The following is a 19,163-nucleotide window of genomic DNA, read 5'->3' as shown; positions in this document are numbered from 1 at the left end:
AGTGGTATCAGACTGGTTTGTAGTGGAGGAATTTGTTGCCAGTTTCTTTCATCTTTAATCCGTATTCATGTTGTAATGTAGTAGTACCACAATATGGAAGTTTTGGCACAAATACTTTGATTTGGTATACTTTAGCTTCTTCACCCATTTTCAGCAAAATTTTCATGTTTTTTGGAGCCCTTTTCAGCACAAATTCCAGCTTTTTTGGCTGTTTTCATAAAAAAAAAATCTTTTCAGCAGAAACTCTGCTGATTCATCTCTTTTCAGTGCAAGTATCTGCTTCTTTGCCTCTTTTCTGCAGAAATTCTGCTGATTCACCTCTTTTCTGCAAAATTTTCAGCCTTTTCACCTCTTGTCAGCACAATTGTTAACGCTCCATGGCAGAAACAAGTACACAGCCTGATGAAGCAGACAGAGGCAGTACCTCTGATTGGTGAGATTGAGCAGAACCAGGTTGTTCTTTCATTTCATTTCTTTATTTATTTCACACATGGTTGAACAGTGTTTCTTTTTCTACATACAGAACCTTCTGCCTCTTTTCAGCAGAAATTCTGCTCATTCATCTCTTTTCAGTGCAACATTCTGCTTCTTTCCCTCTTTTCTGCAGAAATTCTGCTGAGTCACCTCTTTTCTGCAAAATTTTCAGCCTTTTCACCTCTTATCAGCACCATTCCCAGCAGCTTCTGCTAATTTCAGCAGAATTGTCAGTCTGTCCACCTCTTCTCTGTGAGAATGAGTTTGGCTCAGTCAGATGAGAAGCTGCCTTCAGCCCAAGAGGGCCAGGTTCAAATCCTGCTCATTGCAATGTTTTTGTTTTTTCACCACCATGCAACTTTTCATCTTTTTCAGCTTTTCAGCAGACAGCTTCAGCGATAAGGCATCTACACAGCATTTTCGCAGGAAATGCAAATTTTCTAGTTACTATTTGTCGGATTTATTGTGTGGATGCCCTAAAAGGGCTTCCACACTATTGAGATCCTGTTTCTCTTTATTCTTTATTGTGTGGATGCCCTAAAGGGCTTCCACACTATTGAGTTCCTGTTTCTCTTTATTCTTTATTCCACTATATTCCAGTTGCTTCCGTACACTTTTTGGCACTTAACTACTCCCTCAGTTTTCAGCCGATTTTCTCCGTTCAAACTCTAAACTGTTCTGCTCTTTCTGCTAATGCCGGCTATATCTTTTGGTGTTTATTACTATTATACTTTTTAAAATATTACACTTTTTTCCTTTTTTTTTATCCCATTGAAATGAATGGAAAACTTCCGCAATTCTGCTAAAACTTGCTGGTTTTTGAAAGTTAACTACTTCCTCATACTTTCACCCAGAAACTCCATTCAAACTTTAAAATGTTCTCAGATTATTGGGCTATTCCTGTATGATTCAGCTTTTTCAGATCTTCTACCGTTTAAATTTTATACCTCTTTAAGTTTTCAGTTGCAAAATTGTGATTTTTCAGAAAATACATGCGTTGTTATGGTTGCTATGCAATTAACTCAGAGTGGACAGTGGAAATTTCTGAATTTTCTCTTCATGTCTGAACAACTTCTTGCAACTCGCTCAATTTCCACTCAACCCCCCAAAATTATACATCAAAACGTAGGTATTTTTGCTGGCTTTCAGACAATGTTACTATCTTTATTGTGAGAGTTACCGTTTTTTCGCAGTTTGCCTCGATGTGACACATGGTCTGGTTACTCCCCATTCAAAGTCTATAGGGAGGTTTTGAAATTCAGAGCTGAAATTCTGTCATAGTATTTCTGCTCAATCATAGTATTTCTGCTAAATCATAGTATTTTTGAAAAATCATGGTATTTGTGCCAAATCATGGTTTTGGGGCAGAACCATAATATTTAAGACACAGTATTTCTGCCAATTCAAGGAGGCTGACTGTTACTAAGCGCATCAGTGTACATAGGTCATCTGTTGTGTTGGAGTGCCCTCTTGTGGCGCCTTTTGGGTAGTGCCTTAGTAAAAGTGAACACTGCAAAGAAGTGGTATCAGACTTTTGCCAAATCAGGGTATTTGTGCCAAAGCATAGTATTTCCACAAATAACAGTATTTCTGCTATGTTATATTATTACTGCTCATAGTATTTCTGCCAAATCACAATATAACGGCAAAATAAAGGTTTTTGAGCCAAATCATAGTGTTTGTGCTAAATCCTAGTAATTCTGCTCAATGATAGAACTTCTGCTATGCTGTAGTGCTTTTTGCAAGATTATAGAATTTCTGCTAAGTCAAAGTATTTCATGTAAATCATAGTATTTCTACCAAGTCCCAGTGTTTCTGCCAAATCATAAATCATAAATAATTTTAACAAAGCAAAGGTAAGACGAGAGGCTTGTGCCAATTCATCTTCAGACACTGCTGACACTCACGGTTGGAGCAGTTTTTACAGTCATCTTACTGTTGAGCCATAAATTACGTTTGTTTGAGGGGTGGAAATCTGTCCTCCTCTCAGTTTTCAAACTCTGAAAATGAAGCCGTTTCTTCTCTCATCATATCTCCGCGACGGAGGTACAAAGAGCTATGAAAATCACAGTCGAAATACACCAAAGTCCGCTGATTCACCCAGTACAAGAATTATGCTGCTAGCCCTCCTAGTTTCTGAGTTACACGACGTTTTGTAACTCCAAAAAACGGCGCTTTTCGCCTCGCACCGCGATCTATTTCTGATTGCTGATCTCTGTTTGTTTTTTTGAAACTCCATTCAAACTTTAAAATGTTCTCAGATTATTGGGCTATTCCTGTGTGATTCAGCTTTTTCAGATCTTCTACCGTTTTAATTTTATACCTCTTTAAGTTTTCAGTTGCAAAATTGTGATGTTTCAGAAAATACATGCGTTGCTATGGTTGCTATGCAATTAACTCAGAGTGAGTGCTGGTCTGTTCTGAATTTTCGCTTCATGTCCGAACAACTTCTTGCTACTCGCTCAATTTCCACTCAACCCCCACAAATTATACATCAAAACGTAGGTATTTTTGCTGGCTTTCAGACAATGTTACTATCTTTATTGTGAGAGTTACCGTTTTTTCGCAGTTTGCCTCGATGTGACACATGGTCTGGTTACTCCCCATTCAAAGTCTATAGGGAGGTTTTGAAATTCAGAGCTGAAATTCTGTAAGAGGAGGCATTTTCAAATCGCCATATCTCTTGAACAAAGCAAAGTTAGGACATGAGGCTTGTGCCAATATATCTTCAGACACTGCTGACACTCACAGTGGAAGCAGTTTTTACAATTATCTTACTGTTGAGCCATGAATTACGTTTGTTTGAGGGGTGGAAATCTGTCCTTCTCTCAGTCTTCAAACTCTGGAAATGAAGCCGTTTCTTCTCTCGTCATATCTCCGCGACGGAGGTACAAAGAGCTATGAAAATCGCAGTCAAAGTACACCAAAGTCCACTGATTCACCCAGTACAAGAATTATGCTGCTAGCCCTCCTAGTTTTTGAGTTACACGACGTTTTGTAACTCCAAAAAACGGCGCTTTTCGCCGCTCACCGCGATCTATTTTCTGACTGGTCATGTCTATTTTTTTGAGCCGAGCGCTCCCTTGCCAGGTGGCGCAATCAGTAATGACACGGCTCTGCAGCTCAAAGGTCGTGGGTTCAATCCCACCTTGTTCAACTTGAAGCAGACAGAGGCAGTAGCTCTGATTGGTGAATTTGAGCAGAATCAGGTTGTTCTTTCATTTCATTTCTTTATTTATTTCACACATCGTTCATCGTGTTTCTTTTTCTACGTACAGAACCTTCTGCCTCTTTTCAGCAGAAATTCTGCTCATTCACCTCTTTTCAGCGCAACGTTCTGCTTCTTTGCCTCTTTTCTGCAGAAATTCTGCTGATTCATCTCTTTTCTGCAAAATTTTCAGCCTTTTCACCTTTTTCAATGCTTTCATCTTTTTCAAATCATAGAGTTAAAATCAAAATATAGTATTTTTACCAAAGCATTGTATTTTTGCGAAGTACGGTATTTCTGCCAAATCATAGAATTACTGCAATTTCATAGTGTTTTGAGGAATCCCTTTTGTTATAGTATTACTTCTAAGTCATAGTATTTCTGCTTTGTCATAGTATTTGTACTGAAACATAGTATTTCTGCCAAATCATAGCATTACTGCTATTTCAAAGTATTTGAGTGAAATTACAGTGTTTCTGCAAAAACATTGTATTTCTGCTACTGTATTTCCGCTGTATTACGTAGTGGCAAAGTAGGAGGCTGACTGTTACTAAGTGCATCAGTGTACATAGGTCATCTGTTGTGTTGGAGTGCCCTCTTGTGGCACCTTTTGGGTAGTGCCTTAGTAAACGTGAACACTGCAAAGAAGTGGTATCAGACTGGTTTGTAGTGGAGGAATTTGTTGCCAGTTTCTTTCATCTTTAATCCATGTTCATGTTGTAATGTAGTAACTTTTGTAGCACAAATACCACAATATGGCAGAAATACTATGTTTTGGCACAAATACTTTGATTTGGTATACTTTAGCTTCTTCACCCTTTTTCAGCAAAGTTTTCATTTTTTTCACCCCTTTTCAGCACAAATTCCAGGTTTTTTGGCTGTTTTCAGAAAAAAAAACTCTTTTCAGCAGAAACTCTGCTGATTCACCTCTTTTCTGCAAAATTTTCAGCCTTTTCACCTCTCATCAGCACAATTCTCAGCAGCTTCTGCTCATTTCAGCAGAATTGTCCCTCTCTCCACCTCTTCTTTATAAGAATGACTTTGGCTCAGGGAAATGAATATCTGCCTTGAGACCAGGAGGACCAGGTTCGAATCCTGCTTAGGGCGGCATTTTTTTTTTTCACCACCATACAACTTTGCTTTTTCAACTGTTTTCAGCAAAAACCTCTTTTGAGCAGAATTCTGCTCATTCACCTCTTTTGAGCAGAAGTTCTGCTGATTGAACTCTTTTCAGCAGAAATTTCAGAATTTTCACTTCTTTTCAGCCCAAATTCTGCTTATTCACCTCTTCTGCAAAATTTTCTGCCTTTTCACCTCTTATTAGCATAAATCTCAGCTGTTTTCAGAAAAAACTCTTATGAGCAGAAATTCTGCTAATTCCTCTCTTTTCAGTGCAACTTTCTGCTTCTTTACCTCTTTTCAGCAAAAATTCTGCTGATTGACCTCTTTTCTGCAAAATTTTCAGCCTTCTCACCTCTTATCAGCACAATTCTCAGCAGCTTCTGCTCATTTCAGCAGAATGGTCAGTCTGTCCACCTATTCTTTTTCAGAATAAGCTTGGCTCAGTGAGATGAGTAGCTGCCTTGAGACCAGGAGGGCCAGGTTCAAACCTTGCTTAGGGTGACATTTTCTTTTCACCACCATACAACTTCTTGCAACTTTTCATCTTTTTCAGCTTTTCAGCAGACAGCTTCAGCGTTAAGGCATCCACACAGCATTTTCGCAGGAAATGCAAATTTTTCTAGTTCTTTATACTTTATACTTTATTCTTATAGTTGCTTCCGTACGTTTTTTGGACCTTATCTACTTCCACAATTTTCAGCCGATTTTTGCCATTCAAATTTTAAACTATTCTGCTATTTCTGCTAATTCCGGCTATGACTTTTGGTATTTTTTGCTATTATACTTTTTAAAATATTAAGCTTTTTATGCTTTTTTTTGTCCCATTGAAATGAATGGAAAACTTCCAAAATTCTGCTAAAACTTGCCTGTTTTTGAAACTTAACTACTTCTTCATACTTTCACCTAGAACAACCATTCAAACTTTAAAATGTTCACAAATTATTGGGCTATTCATGTATGATTCAGCTTTTCCATATCTGTTACCATTTTGATCTTATCCCTCTTTTAGTTTTGAGTTGCAAAATTATGATTTTTCAGAAAATACATGCGTTGTTATGGTTGCTATGCACTTGGCTTTCAGTGAGCCACTGTAAGTTTCGCAGTCTTCTCTTCATGTCCGAAAAACTTCTTGCTACTTGCTCAATTTTCACTCAACTTCCACAAATTATACATCAAAACATAGGTATTTTTGCTGGCTTTCAGAAAATGTCACTGTCATTGTTGTGGGATTTATAGAATTTTGCCAAATCTCCTCAGACCAACACAAGGTCGGAAAAGTCTCCATACAAAGTCAATGGAGAGTTTGTTCAAAATCACAGCTTGATTTCTGTAATGAGAGGCATTTTCGAATCGTCATATCTCCTTAACGAAGCGAAGTTAAAACATGAGGCTTGTCCCAGTATATCTTCAGACACTCCTGATGCTCACAATTCAAGAATTTTTTTCTCACCTATTACCGTTCTGAGATGAGTTACACTTGTTTGAGGGTAGGAAATTCGTCCTTCGCTCAGATTTCTTCAGATTTCAAACTCTGGAAATGAGGCACTTTTTTCTCTCGTCATATCTTTTTTTTGGTTTCCCACAGAGACCTGAAAATTTCCATGACTGTTCACCAAAGCCTGCTGTCTCTTACGGTGAAAGAATGATATCGATACTCCAAATAGATTTAGAGTTACAAAGCTTTGTTCGAGGGCAAGTCAGGGCAGTTTTCTCTTCGCCTCTACTCAGTTATGGTGCATTAGAAGTCAAATATCTTCAATAATTCATATTTTAATGACAAATTGTCAACACTGTAAGATTCCCCCATCTCTTCTGAAAAAAACGGTGTAAGAATGACTGTTCTAGCCCCTACGGTTAGGAAATTATAGCCATTTGTTTGAGGGGAGTCCTGACTATGAGAAACAGACTGCAGAAATCCTGTCTCTGTGCTGCGTGTGTGTAAAAACAGGTGCACCTGTTTTTGGCGGAAAAAGTGCACAGCCTCTCTGATTGGTGGATTCAAATTTAGCAGCTCCCAGGCTGCTTGACTGACCTAGAAACTTGGTTTTCTCTCTCTGTGTGTGTGTGTGTGTTTGTGTGTGTGTGTGTGCGAGAGAGAGAGAGAAAGAGAGGGCGAGAGAGAGTGGGAGCATGTTATTGTATGCTTTAAATTCAATATATTTAGACTGGTTGACTGAATTTGATCCTGTGTGTCTCTCTGGGCTTGTGTGTTTCCATATGTGTCCATATTTGTGATTGTGTGACTGTTATACTTTTTTTTATTTAAAAATTACATTTGAGGGACCCTTAGCATGTTCAGCATTTTTTCAGCTGTTCATTTTGCTTTTCCAATTTTTCTATTTAAGTTATTACTATTGTGCTAAGTCATAGCATTTCAGCTGCTTTTCAGTATTTGTGCTAAATACTGCATTTCTGCTGAATCATACTATTTCTGCTATTTAATAAGATTTGTGCTAAATATAGTATTTCTACTAAAAAATGGTATTTCTGCCAAATATAGTATTTTTGATTAATTATAGTTTTTCTACCAAATCATAGTACAGTTTTTCTGCTTTTTATATGGTTGATTCAAATTCAGCAGCTCCCAGGCGGTTTGGCTGCTGCTGCTGCTGCTAGTGCGTGTGCGTGCGTGTGTGTGTGTGTGAGAGAGAGAGAGAGAGAGAGAGAGGGAGAGAGCCTTTTTATGGGAGCATCTTATTGTATGATTTAAATTCAATATATTTAGACTGGTTGACTGAATTTCGTCCTGTGTGTGTCTCTCTGTGCATGTATGTTTCCATATGTATACATATTTGTGATTGTGTGACTGTTATATTTTTTTATGCTGATTTTTTAAGTTATTAATATTGTGCTAAGTCATAGCATTTCTGCTGCTTTTCAGTAATTGTGCTAAATACAGCATTTCTGCTAAATCATACTATTTCTGCTATTTCATAAGATTTGTGCTAAATATAGTGTTTCTGCTAAAAAATTGTATTTCTGCCAAATATAGTATTTTTAATTAATTATAGTTTTTCTACCAAATCATAGCACAGTTTTACTGCTTTTTATATGGCTTCTAAGACAACCAATCATATCTGAGGGCTGGCACATTCAAATTTGCATATTGGGGTCTTCATGGTTTCCCAGCCAGCCAATCATCTATGTCATATATCTATAATATTTCATATTTTTATTTTAAATGGTCAACATTACAAGATTCCCCCATGTCGTCTGAACAAAACAGTCTAAAAATGACCGGTTTAGCCCCTACGGTTAGGAATGTATGGCTGTTTGTTTGAGATTTCTCTCTCTGTTCCTGCGTGTGCACCTGTTTGGGCGAGAAAAAGAACACAGCCTCTCTGATTGGTGGATTCAAATTTAGCAGGTCCCAGGCTTTTTGACCGACCTAGAAACCTACAGGAAACACTGTATGTACAGCAAGGGCGTAGATTTGGCATGGACGGAAGGGACATGTCCCCACCAATATCCAGTGATTATTGAATCGCTGGATATTGAATTATAATTTTAAATGGTTTCAAAGCATGTAGAATAGCATATGTGTCCCCTTTTATCAAGAAGCAAAGACAAAAAGGAAAAAGAAAAGAAACAGGGCAGGGTTCGGTGGTTGAATCATCAATCCCCACCAATGCCAAAACCAAATCTACGCCCTGTGTGTGTGTGTAAAAGCCACCCCTGCACTAATTACTGATAGGTGAGATCAAGTCTTTGTGTATTAACAGGTTTCCACTCTACAAAACCAATTTTTCTTACTAATTTGATTTTTACATTAACACGTGTTTTCAGAAAGTGTAACTGTTAAGATTATAGTTTAGATGGTTGTCTTTAAAACCTTCACTGAAGATTCTTGTTGGAGACAGCCACACCTTTACCTCACCGAGCAGGGGTGAACAAGTGTGTGCAAGTCCATTTAGGTCAGAATTCATATGATTACAACCAATATGTATTAGAATAAAAGAAACAAATGTGCAATGAATATGTCAGGAGTCGCTGTTAAAGTCTCATGGCAGTGGTGTTAAGGGACCTCCTGAACCTCTTGAGTCCTGCAGTGCAGCTCCTACTGTCCTGTGAGAATGCTTAGGCGATCACCAACACCTGCTCCTTGGTGTACATTTTAACATAATGACCTTATGTTTATTTATGTCTTTTAACCATTATTTCAAATTCAAAGAACCCTGTTTGAAACATTTATTAAACTTATAGAATTAAATTTCTGCTAGTTGTTTTTTGTTGCAAAAAAACTAGTATATTAATATTTAAATTTACATATATTTTTCATGTTTTCAATGCCAATTTTGTGTAATGGCGAAGTTTCCCACTACCCGTGAATGCCTCTTTTTTACGTCTCTGGCTGACTGCTGAATCTCCGCCCACTCTCTGCTTGATCCCTGCCGGTAAGCGCTGCCTCTCTGTCTCTCTTCTCTGAAATTAAATGTTTATAAGCTGTTTGAGGGATTTACCAAGTTGTTGTGAGTGACTTATGAAGCCAGTCGAAGTATAGGTCATTTTAAGTAACACAATGGCTGCTTTTTTAGTGAAACGTTTTAATTTTAGTATGTAAAAAAAGTGTTTGGTATGCTAGCCCTAACAACCAAGTGCTAACACCTAGCCTAGCTCCTATAGGCCCAGTGTGAAATGAATATGGTTCATTTGATTGTTTAATAAAGTTATAGTCTTGTATCTGGTTCATTCGGTGTGTTAGTGTTTCTGAGTCTCTTAGGGAAGCTGAAGTTAGTTCTTCTCTTCACAAATCGGTCAGTTAAAACGGCCTCACTCTTTAGGTTGTAAGGTAATGAGCCGCCATTTTAGAACCACAGCTAAAGCAGCAGGGTCGGCAACTTCAAAGGAGCCCTTTTACCGCCTCTGACTGAAAGCCGGGAGAAAAAGAGTCAGGTGCCTGTGCCGGTTTGTGTTGTGGGTTAATTAACAGAAAGGAGAGAGAGAGTGAGGATAAAACATATAATATAAGAATAATAACATCTCTTAACAAGGAGAAGTTTTTTTTAAATTAATTAATTTTAGTTTTATAGTTAATTTTTAAAAACTGTTTAACAAACACTTGTTTGTGCAGGTTGTTGTTGTTGTTTTTTAAATAAAACCTACACCTGCAGTTCTGTTTAACTTCTCACTTTGTGAAAGATTAATGAAATCTAAAAAAGGCCACATTCAAATAAATAAAATGCTGCAGTTCACCATTAATATGATATGTAGATATTTAAAACAACAGCATATTAAATGATACTAAATGACACTGTGTGCAAGTGATAATATTTTAGGCAGCTCAAATGTTGAAGCCTAAAAATATATCATCCAAGCTTTCATTTATGATTGTTCATGCTTTGAAATTGTGATGTCAGAATTTGATAAAGTGTGCAGTGCTAGGTGTAGCAAATCATTGCTTATTAAATCTACTGTGTTATCTAATAGCACCAAACTAATAGAGCTATCACATAACTGAGAAACTTGTGTGGCTTATTACAAATGGATGAAACCACATATAACCTTAATGAAGACAGTAATCTTTAATAAGGTGTAGAAAAAAGAGGTGAGTTGTTTGTTGCTGTGGTAAACAGAGACGTGTACTGAATCTTTTGGACTACACAAAGTGATGTAGTATTGACTCTGATGCTGATCTGAGTTGTCTCATTCTGTATTTTTGTGCTTTGTCTTTTGTTACACAGAGTGAAAGAGATCTTTGGTTTTGCCTTTGCTGGTAAGTAAACAGTGATTGTAACTGAAGCAGTATGAACCTGGCATTTGGCAAGCACATGTGGCAACTTAGATACAGTAGTTTGACTTTTTGTGACATGTTTCCATTTACTGATTGGCAAAAACAGGATTTATGACATGTGGCAGCAAAGCACCCACACAGGACCTCTGACTTTACCTGAAAATGTCCCTGAAGTTTAATAGTCCATTTATGTATTATTTAAATTTCTTATGGCTTATCAAATCCAAACATAGCTAAATGTCAGATGTCTTAATACAGGTTTTCATTTTCTCCTTATGTTTGTGGATTTAAGTAGCAGACAGAACAATTCAAGTGTCTTAGGGGAGTCAGTATAAGTGGTTGCTCAAGCACTTCAGAGCTGCACAGGTATTGATTTATATTCCCTTTAAAATTCTGCTTATGTATTACATTAAAGTCAGAACACTGTAGAAGTATTTTGCCTGACACGGTATAAGTAATAGCTTTAACAGTTAAGCAATAATGAAAAACTAAGAGAACCAGAGGTGTGAGTGGACATTGGTAGGTAAATTACAGCCAGTGTGTCCAATTGGTTTATTACTTATTTGGTGAATATAATGTGTTTTAAAATTAAATAGAAAAGTTGCCTAAAAGGTACACTGCAAAATACATAAATATTTACATGTATTCTAAGATTTACATATTCATATCAGACATGATGAGGTTTTCTGTTGCTTCTGATTTAAATAATTACTTTGTATCTAACATTTTGAACCTGAAAGGACATTAAACGTTTTGGTTTTCAGACTTTATTAGCACTGACTTGTGGTAGAAAATGTTGGAGCCACAAGGCTTCTGTGTAGGAAATATTTGGTGTATCCTGCACTTGTGCCAACAAATATTGGTGGCTATTCTTTGCATTTCTGTAGTAATGAATGGTTTTATTACACATGCCATGTGAGACGATGCAGTTCATTTATCTCCTCTTTACACTACAGTAAGCTCATAAAGCCTTAAAGATTTAATAGTTAATTTATGTCACAGTAAATTGGATCGTGTGTGAAGAGGCTCAACAGTCTGAATCATCAAACAGTGACCTGATGTATTGTTTCCTTTCTTTAGACTGCTGATCTGATCGTCTCAAGTCTGGTAAGTAAAGGTTTGTCTGAGGTGCAGTGCTGGGAAATGTTTCTCATTATAGGAGATTCAGTTTAGTGCTGTGAGTCAGCACAGTTCTTGGCAATCATCAAATAATAGAAAAGTCTATGTAAACATTTCCAGACTTACAGATCTCTCTTATCATCATACTACATTTTTAATTAGGCCCTTATATCGGCCATGCTAAGTTTATTGTAGATTTAGCGGGGTGTGTATTAAACATGCCCCATATTTGACTGAAATATGTAGAAACTGCTGTATAGGAGTCATCTGTCTCCAAATTTTTCATTTTGCCAAAAGTCATACTAAGTAAATTATTTTTTACTTTTGTGTTAACGGCTCCCCAGACATTATGATATACTGTTGTACCAGGTAACTACACACAGAAATGGGAATTTGAGACCTTTGGGCATTTAGGAACATGTGATGTGTCATAAGTTTGAGTTGAGTGCATGTGAAGTGTTTAAAGCAGGTGGTCTGAAACTGTCTGCTCTAACTTCATTGTGTGGGTTTAGCTTGACCATATAATTTTTACAGTAAGTTACTGTAGTACCACATCTTGGTTTACAGGCTCTGTTTGTTGTTATTGTGTTAATAGAATGCAAAAATGTCCTCAGAAATGTTCCACCACCATATGTTAAACATTTTCATTCAGTTGAATCTAATAATGTACTTTACAACTCTTCAGTGTGGATGATATACATGTTCTGTATTTTTCGGACTGTAAGGCGCACTAAATTCTAAGGCACATTAAGTCAAACAAAACAGATAAGCCAAACTTTATTCAACTCATTTACAATAACTCTCAACATTGTTCAGTTTTAAGACATAAAATACAGAACAATACACTCATTTTTCAGGATTTGTGGATTGATGAATGTGGATTGATCAGTTTGAAATCTGCTTCATAAGCATGGCTCTCAACAGGTGCCAGGCCCTTATACACACACCACATTACGTTGGAGCACAGTACGAATTACTCTACGAGGGTGGTGACTATGGTAGCCATGCTCCAACAATACATCAAGTGGTGCTGCTTTGTAGCTTACCAAAGACATACTAAAACATTTGACAGATTTTTAAGTGCTGTGTACCAGATAGAATTGGTTTGAAGTCAGTAAGTGCAACCATATATAAGGTGCACTGTCTATTTTTGAGAAAATTAAAGGCTTTTAAATGTGCCTTATAGTCTGAAAAATATGGTAAAGCCAGGTTCACTGGAAGTGTGTCTAATTCCACTTTCTTTCTGTCTTACAGGTGACCTGCTGCAGAAAACCCTCTCCCTCTATCATTAACAAGCAATTCAGTCTGTCCTATCACTCTCCCTCTCCCTGCTCCATCTTTTTTGACAAGCCATTCTATCTTCTATCATTTCTCCGCCATGAGCTCTATCTAAGTTGACAAGCTTGAACCTGAGTTGAAACGCAATCCTGTGACTTGAAATCAAGTTTTACCAGAATCTAAGTTTTTGGAATTGAAGTTACCAGAACTTCGTCGATCTGTTTTCAGAATTCTGAGAGATCTCCGCTCTCACTGCTCCATCTTTCCTGTCGTTAAACTCTCTCACATCCAGTCATTTTGCTGGAAATTACAAGTACAAAGTTGAATATACAGTAGTAGAATTACAGTACAGTAGAACTCACTGTAGAAACTACTTACAGAGACCTACATTTGTCATTTTAATTTTGCATTACACTTTGAAATAAACACTGATAGTTTGGCTTACAAGTGCAATTTGATCAATTATATAAACTTATATACACCTTTTTTGAGATATTTGTAGTAAGATAATTGGTTATTTTGTAATTCAGACTCTTATATTCACATAAATATTAAATTTGATTCAAATACATTTTTCAAGTCTGTTTCATTGGTTATAACATTTGACTACAAGTTTATACTATTATTATTTAAGGACAAACCCTTTTTGTCACTCAGTGTAAGTGTTCAGTTACAATTGTCACCTAGAGGCTGCCCTGAGAACCCAGACTTCCTGTTTCCTGACTGCTGCAGAACATCCAGCTGAAGAATCCCCATCGCCTGTCATCTGATCACCACACCATCACAGCTCCTCATATTTGCTTTAAATTTTAAATATCTGAAAGAGTTACACAAAGTCTACTTAAAAGCTAAGAGTTTTATTATAGCCTATTGATTGATAGTTGAGATTTATTCTGCATATTACATTACAGAAGTATAGACCTATTTGTTATCCAGTCTGGTTAAAAAAAAAATATAAGAAGTAATAATATAGTTTTTGAAAAAGCAACAATAAAACAGACCAAAGTGTTTTCAAAGAACTTTAAATAACTTTTATATTGAGTTTGTATTTAAGTCAGCCTTTTACATCAATTCTGATAAATCTGATTTAATAGAAACTTGAGGAGTCATTAGTTTTTCAGTGTTTACAGGTTGAGTTTTGTTTACATTTGTGTATAAATACATATAAGGTCCAGTTTGTACTTCAATAAAATGCCAAGGAAAGGTCAAAGGTCACAGTCCCAGAAGCTTAGATGGCAAAAGCAGAAAGAACAGGTAAATGTTTCTCAGAGCGGTGAGGAGGTAAAGGTGTCAGTTACAACTACTCCCAGTCCAGAAGTGCAGAGCAGTGCTCAGACAGCTGCAGTGTCTTATGCAGATGTGGTAAAGAGAGGTGTTCCCTCAGCATGTGTGCCAGTTGCTAAAGTACAGCAGGTAATCCAGACTGAACCCCAGGTAACTGTACAAACACAGCATGATGGAGAAGCTCCAGGACCGTCTCATGTACAGGTTACAAACAGTGAAACTCGACCACGAGTGAGTAGCATCTGTGCGTCCCGAAGCCAGGCCTCTCCTAAGTATGGAAAGTACAGGAATCAGCAATGCATGGCTAACAGTTTGGTTTTCCTGTCATTCTTACACGAGGATGAATTCATTACCAGAGCAGATCTAAACCGTGTGTTGGACAAAGGACATGCCATGTATTCAGATGCCAGAAAAAGGTTTGTGAACAGTGTGTTTCTAGCCACTGATGAGCTTCCCACAGTGGTCAGCAGCCGCACACACAAGTATCAAGTGGACATGTCTCAGATTGCTCTTTACGGCACATTTGATGGTACAGATCATCTTCAGAGTCTTGAACAGGGACTACAGTGTTTGGCTTCAGCGGTTCGCTATGCTTTGCTAGTCATGGGAGGAAACGTCATTGCAGTTTGCAGGCTGACTTCAGGTGAATACGCATACTTTGACCCTCACCCACGTAGGTCTACAGGAATGCCATTGTCGCTAGCTGTAAGTGGTGGAACTGCAGTTATGTTAAAATTCACACGTCTTAACGACATGATTGACAGGATCAAACGCTTGTACCGAATGCTTAGCACCGCACCAACCTGCACTTATGAGCTACAGCCTGTCGAGTTTCACAGTCAAAATGCTGCGCCTGCTTATCAAAGAGATGCTAATCAAAACACAGAATACAGACAATGCGCTACAAGTGCTCTAGCACCAGATTTAAATGAACCTGTTCCTGAATTAAACTCCCAGACATCCACTGAGCAGACACAAAAAACTGTGACCGACACTTTAACCACAGAAGGGACATCATCCAGAGTGGATTATTCAAATGAGACAGCTGCTGCGTCTCTGCTAAATAAAGCCTCTGCATCTTCTGTGAGTGGCATTCAGGTAACATCCGATTCTATTCCTCAAAATGATTCAAACACTGCCTCCTGTTCAACTAAGACAGCACAAGAACTCTCATATAAACTGTTGAAACGTAATAAACAGGAAGGAAAAAAATGAGGAGACGATTATTGTCCCAACACCAACTACCACAAAGGAAGGAAAATCAGAAAAAGAAAGAAAGGCAGATGTACACTTTTGATGAAAGCTTTAAGGCAAAGAAAAAACACTCCAGTAGACAGTCTAATGATCCTGATCGCAGACAGAAGAAAAGTGTGTACAAAAATAATCTTTATAAATTCAATGCTACATATAGAGAGAAACAGACAGAACATTTGAGAAAGAGCTATAGAGAAAGGGATGATTTTAAGGAAAAACAGAAGGAGCAAATGAGAAGGATCTATAGAGAAAGTGCTAAAATTAGAGAGAAAAAAAGAAAATGTGTCAAAAGGATGTATAAAGACGATCCCATATTCAGAGAAAAGCAGAAAGAACGTATGAGGAAAACATATAGAGAATCTTATAGAGAATCTCCAGTGTTCAGAGAGAAGCAGAAGGAGCGTATAAGAAGAACATACAGAGAGTCTCCTGTATTCAAAGAAAAGCAGAAAGAACGTATGAGAAAAACATATAGAGAATCTTATAGAGAATCTCCAGTGTTCAGAGAGAAGCAGAAGGAGCGTATAAGAAGAACATACAGAACTTGTGCTGAATTCAGAGAGGAACATAAAGCTTACATGAGGTCACATGTTTACAACTTGTATAAAGAAAGTGAAGAATTTAAACATAGAAAACAATCTTATATCACTAAACGTTATGCAGAAGAGAAACAATTTCAGCAACAACACAAGGACAATATGAGAGAACGAATGAGAGTGAAATATTGGAACGGTTTTTCTTTTAGACAGATGCATAATATCAGATGTGCAATGAACATAAAAAGAAAATATCGTCAGATGCATCAACCAGCTGAAAGTTTACAGTCTAATCCAGATAACAGTTTAATGAATGAGGCCATATCTCGTTTCAGATCAAACATTAAATCAGCACCATCCTATGTTTGTACTGTTTGTCTAAAAGCTTCTTTTCCTAATCAGGTGAAAATCTGCAAAAGAAACAATTACTCAAAACACCAAACTGTAGCTCAGCAGTGTCTAACTGGTAAATTTGTTCATATGTGTGATGAAGCATGTAATGATCACTGCAGCTTTCCTATTGAGAGAAAAAAGGAGTATATCTGTCACACGTGTCACAGTTCCCTCAAAAGTGGACGCATGCCAAGGCTTGCTGCTGTCAATGCTTTAGATCTGCAGGATATTCCAGCTGAACTGTGTGATCTCAACATTCTGGAGAGACATCTGATTGCCAAATGCATCCCATTTGCTAAGATTATTCCTCTTCCAAAGGGCAGACAAAGACTCATTCGTGGTAATGTGGTGTGTGTCCCATCTGAGGTCCAACAAACAGTTGACTCTTTACCTCGGCTCAGAAGCCAATCACAAATAATGAGGATCAAGTTGAAAAGACGACTGTGCTACAAAGGCCATCAGCTGTTCCAGACTGTCACCTGGTCTAAACTGATCCAAGCCCTGCGTAAACTCAAACAGATTCATCCACAGTACACAGATATTGTTATCAGAGATGATGCATTGCTTTGTGATCCCACGTTACCTGATGATGACAGCAGTGATGAAGCCAGCATGGGAAGTGATGATTATGATGAAGCAGATCTAATGGAAATTGACAACTATGAAAAAGATGCCCTTTTGTGTGAAAGTGAGTCTGAAAGTGAACAAGATATTGATATGGTATCCTGTGATGAACAACCAGAGGAACAAAATCCAGAGGAACCAGAAAGTGATTTGAACAATGGAGGTTTTGCTCTAGAAAGTTGTCTGCAGCCTGTAGACATTTCGGAAGAGATTCTCTCTTTCACTGATAACACATATTGTGTGGCTCCTGCAGAAAGAAACAATCCTGTTAGCTTCTTCAGAACTCCTCATTTGGAAGCCATGGCATTTCCTGTGCAGTTTCCTACTGGTCAGAATACACTGGATGAAAAGAGACATCTAAACTCACACCAAGTGCTTACTTCAAGTCAAGGCTTTTCAACATTGATGCAAGATTTGCTAAAGATACAAATTACCTGTTTTTCTCACAGTTTGTCACTTGAAATACACCTGGCTAATTCCAGCATGACAATACAGCTAAGGAAAGGTAAAACTATGACCAAAGATGGACGCAAAATCACATCAGGAATGTTACAAAAGTAAGACAGAAGTAGAGAAGCTGGTAAGAAATAAAGATGCAATCAGATTTATGCAGCCACTCAGAGGAACTCCAGCTTACTGGCAGAAAACCACCAAAGATCTATTCAGTATGGTCCGTCAAATAGGAACACCTCAGTTCTTTGTCACTTTCTCTGCTGCTGAGATGAGATGGCCCGAAGTGATTCAAGCAATAAAGAGACAGCAAGGTGAAGAGGTTGATTTCGAAGCCCTGGACTGGTCAGAAAAGTGTGAAATTCTAAGATCAAATCCAGTAACCACCATGCGAATGTTTGATAAGCGTGTTGAGGCTTTGTTCAGAGATTTGCTGTTTTCTCCTGCACAGCCCCTTGGTGAAATCATTGATTACTTTTACAGAGTTGAGTTCCAGCACAGAGGTAGTCCGCATATACACATGTTGCTGTGGATTCGAGAAAAGGTAGAAGTAGATGTGGATGACGACCAAACTGTCTGTGATTTTGTGGACAGATACATCTCAGCTCAACTCCCTGATCCAGAAAAACAACCTGAACTGCACAAAAAAGTCTCTGAACTACAAAAACACAGCAAAAACCACACAAAGACATGCTTTAAGAGTGTGAACTCTGGTTGTAGATTTGGGTTTCCAAAACCACCAGCCACAAGAACAATGATTGTGAGACAGGATGAGGATTCAGACACTGAAGCTGCAAAAGCCAAACTCAGACCTTTGTTGAACCTGCTGAAGGAACCTGAAGCTGCTTCCCTCACCATAGACCAGATTCTGTCACGATGCAACTTGACAATGAATGAGTATGAACAATGCCTCCAAGACATAAACAAGAAAACAGCGCTGATTCTGAAACGTGACCCAAAGGACTGTTGGATCAACAATTACAACCCAGACCTGCTTGAGGCCTGGAACTCTAATTTAGATGTCTCATTAATTTTGAATGCCTATTCATGTATAGAATACCTCTGTAAATATATAACGAAGAAAGAATCTGGCCTCTCTGAATATCTGAAGACAGTTATTGACAACTCTGATAAGAACACGGTCAATGAATGTGATGAAATGAGAGCTGTGATGCAGGCTTATTCAAAAAAAGAGAAATCAGCGCACAGGGTGTGTGACTCGAGTCTGTGGCCTAAAATGAAAAAATGTTCCCGCAGTGTTGTATTTGTACCAACAGATGATAACCCAGTAAAAATGAGTCGCCCGATGAGCTACCTGGAAACCACAACACACGACAGTTGTAATATTTGGATGACAAGTTTGAGTGATAAATATAAATGCAGACCTGAGACACCAGAATATGAGGAAATGTCCCTGGCTGATTTTGCTGCCTTGTGCAGGTTGGTGAGTGGTCCAAATGAAGGAAAAGATGTGCTTCCTCTTCTAAACCAGCTTGGATTTGTACAAAGGCGAAAGAATGATAAACCAGCTATAATCAGGTATTACCATTGTTCACAAGAAAAAGATCCTGAGCAATATTATGGACGACTGTTGAGACTTTACCTTCCACACAGATCAGAGCAGGAACTGAAACCACAAGGGTTCCAAACCTATCAGTCCTTCTACAACTCAGGTTTTGTGCGACTTCCA

At 37.9% G+C, this 19,163-nt stretch overlaps 1 protein-coding gene and 1 long non-coding RNA gene across 2 annotated transcripts in view; one reads left to right on the top strand and one right to left on the bottom strand.

Annotated features, from left to right (window-relative positions):
* Positions 1 to 19,163, bottom strand: part of LOC116312827 (NACHT, LRR and PYD domains-containing protein 14-like) — a gene marked incomplete at both ends in the record, with an annotated part of 197,428 nt that overhangs the window by 88,455 nt on the left and 89,810 nt on the right. The window lies entirely within an intron of this gene.
* On the top strand, positions 9,184 to 12,170 carry LOC120437922. The gene is made up of 3 exons (XR_005611502.1): positions 9,184 to 9,198; positions 10,486 to 10,517; positions 11,616 to 12,170. It is a non-coding gene; the product is annotated as an uncharacterized LOC120437922 (long non-coding RNA).

This window comes from Oreochromis aureus, linkage group 3, assembly GCF_013358895.1.
Source record: "Oreochromis aureus strain Israel breed Guangdong linkage group 3, ZZ_aureus, whole genome shotgun sequence".
Lineage (NCBI taxonomy): Eukaryota > Metazoa > Chordata > Actinopteri > Cichliformes > Cichlidae > Oreochromis > Oreochromis aureus.
The sequence above is the reverse complement of the archived record's forward strand: the minus strand, read 5'-3'. Positions and strand labels throughout refer to the sequence as shown.